At 34.0% G+C, this 3107-nt stretch overlaps 1 long non-coding RNA gene across 5 annotated transcripts; it reads right to left on the bottom strand.

Annotated features, from left to right (window-relative positions):
- Positions 1-429: 429 nt before the first annotated feature.
- On the bottom strand, positions 430-2841 carry LOC120182953. 5 transcript variants are annotated; one of them, XR_005521886.1, is made up of 6 exons: positions 2631-2841; positions 2225-2303; positions 1914-2068; positions 1728-1846; positions 1510-1581; positions 430-783 (listed from the first exon to the last, which is right to left on the bottom strand). It is a non-coding gene; the product is annotated as an uncharacterized LOC120182953 (long non-coding RNA). The 5 variants fall into 5 exon arrangements; XR_005521888.1 differs by having other exon boundaries at positions 2225-2290; XR_005521887.1 differs by having other exon boundaries at positions 2729-2841.
- Between the last annotated feature and the right edge of the window lie 266 nt (positions 2842-3107).

The raw sequence follows: 3107 nt of genomic DNA, 5'->3' as shown, positions 1-3107 counted from the left end.
ATACTAAATACTGGATGCAACACGTTAATTTTTTGGGAGCTCCCATGAGTAACTCAAAATACATAAATCCAAGTCAAGTTTATGAATCAATAATAACAAAAGTATATGATAACACTTTCCCATTATAATACTCGAGATGTACTAGAAGATTATCAAATCTGGAAATCCTAAGTCTGGCGACGAGCTCCTCAATTGGTACCAAAGAACATGTGCATGAAAACACATTTCATACGTTGAGCTCACAAGCTTAGTGCCACGAAAATAACCCAACTATACTACATGCATCCAACATATATGCATGCGACTACATAACATTGGCATACATTAATACATCAATAAGGTAAGCATCATGGTGTAGTTCTTACATGGGTACTTTAAGTAAGATATGCGTTACATAGCATTAACATCTTACCTTACCTTAGGCTAAGTTCGGGTCACATAGCATTGGTACCTAGCCAAGCTAGTCTACATGGGACGTGTCTGGGTCACTAGATTAGATATATCCTGATAATCCTTACCCCATTACACAAGTCGATGAATGATAAGAATCTATTATAATGATTTGTCATGCTTTACAACATGTGTAAAATCCCAAAAGCTTCACCATGAATTCCTTCATGTTTCACATGTAAGCAATTGTTCAATTAAATACTGGGACTTGGAACTAAACTGGAACTTTCCAACTCCCATATGTCCTTAGATATCTGCAATTCAAACCTCAAGTCCTTAGATCCTCAACTTCTTGGCTATGATCTTCAGTATGAGGATCTTCTAGAATTACCCCTGCAATTCAAACCTCAAGTCCTTAGATACCTCAACCAAAGAAATAAAACATGTGATTAGAAGCAAACAAGCATGCATGCTAAAATAAAACTTGCATGAATGCGTTTTTTTTCAAGATATCCATATTTGTAATAGAACAGCATAGGCATTCCCAAGAAGTTGTACTACAATTGAGAACGATGAAGAAGAATGAGATGTATTCATAAGGAGAAAACCTCAAAAAATAAATAATAATAATATTAAAACATTAAAGGACTAATCAAGGTTGAAAGTTTCCAAAAATCATAGAGCAAACAAGTTAGAACACCAATACAAAAGTGTATGCATTAGAGAGAATAGTATGATTAAAGAAGATCCATATAAAGAAACCAAAAAAATCCAAAAACATCAACCACAAACATACTCTACATTTGCCAAGGAAATATCACAATTGAATTCAAATGCAAAGATCCATAATGGCAATTGAAAAAAAAAAGAAGATAAACACATAATACATAGAAGCCTTGGAAAAAGTTGTAAGGTGTTATTATATGAATTGACATGACAATAGCATAAAGTGAAAAGTGGCATAACAGATAAGTTGAACGTTGTTCTGAATGAAACACAACACCATATCCTGTTTTACCTCCATCAAACGAAGTTCATACAATCAGAGCAACATCTATGTAATATGCATACAGGTATAAATTAATTCTAAAATCTAATTTGTGGGGTCGAGAGAAATACCTGCTCTTTTCAAAACAAGTTCTTCCCTCCCCATTGCATATAAACAAGTTCTTCCCTCCCCATTGCAGTGTTCTTGTATTGAAGGGCATATGTAATTTGAAAGAAAGAAAAAAGTCAATGCTAAATGCACACCAACTCAAATATCAAAAAAATTATTGAACTTTTCAACCTATATTCAACTCAAATACAAGTCGAAAACTCAGGTCTAAAAGACCCACCTGTTCAACTAGAAAAGTAATGCCACCATGATTAACCATTTCATAAGTCTCCCCAAGTATGGGATTGAATGGTTTCCAGGTACGTTGATAGGCATAATAGACATATATAGCCCATGAAGCTGCAATTAGCTACCATCAGTCACCTATTTAAACTTAGAAAGAAATATAAGTTAGAAGAAACCTTACTAGTGTAAACTAATCGCATGTAAGGATCTTCGCATTCATCAGCCAGATCTAGCAGGTATGAATACTCCATTTTTTGCAATGTCAAAAAAGAACCAAACACAGCAAATAACTTTAAAGCAGTGGTTGGATATGAAAACACAAACCTCAACCATTTTCTGCAACATTGACTCAAAAATAAGAACTAAACAAACAGATCACACCAAGAGAATAAATTAATACGAATATGAACAAATAAACGAAATCCACAACAAGAGAATCATATACAGAACAAACCCAAAATTAAAGCGATAATAAGAAGAAAGGGAACCGACCTGGCTTCAAAGAGCGATAGAGTACCCGACCATTTAGCCCGAATCACAACTTGAACGTTCTTCGGCCTTTGATTTTGAGCTCCAACAAAAGCGAAACCACAAATTAATAAACAAGTGAGGAGGAACAAAATGCCAAAGCGAGATCTGAAAGGTGTATCCGTTTGGGTAAAATGAAAGTATATATTTCCCCAATCGATTTTCTATATTATTTCAAATGGAATTACATCCGACATTGATGAGTTAGAGATCGAGCTTTGGGGAGAAATGAAGGATTGCTTTCAGGAAACAAACAAATTTAACCTTAGTTTATATTCTAATGAGTAATCCAAACATACCTGTATCAAATAAAAAAACTTCAAAATTCATTTACTCTTTTTCTAACAAACTAGATCTATTCAACTTCTACCTTATTATCCTTTTCTATGATACTACAGCCGCGAGAACAATCTTTCGTTGTACTGAAGAGTATAACAGAAATGAGGAAACTAAGGGTCATAGACATACCACAGACATTGCTTCAGGGTATTGCTGTAGAAGATCGCTCAGACAAACTCCAAAACCTTAAAAAACGGATGAAATTTTTAGAGGAAAATATTAAGAGGTTTTCGTTAACATAAACAAAAGCACAAAATATGAAAATAAAAGAAAGGGAATGGATGAGAAATCTTATCAGGAGAAATCTTACTAGGAAAAAATTAATTTTTTGCCTGAACAGAAGCGAGGTCACGGAGAGAAAAAGAGAAAAGGTATTTTAGCCCAAACGCCCGGAAATAAACAAAGACTTATGGATTATGTGAGAATGACATTCTCAGTAATGAAGTTAAAAAATTTACTGTTGGCAATGAGATAATACCTCAAGTGAAAATCTTTCTCATCCAAACAT

Source organism: Hibiscus syriacus, unplaced genomic scaffold (assembly GCF_006381635.1).
Source record: "Hibiscus syriacus cultivar Baekdansim isolate YM2019G1 unplaced genomic scaffold, ASM638163v2 tig00112738_pilon, whole genome shotgun sequence".
In the NCBI taxonomy this organism is placed as follows: Eukaryota; Viridiplantae; Streptophyta; class Magnoliopsida; order Malvales; family Malvaceae; genus Hibiscus; species Hibiscus syriacus.
Note: the sequence above shows the minus strand (reverse complement) of the source record. Positions and strands in the feature narration are given on the sequence as shown.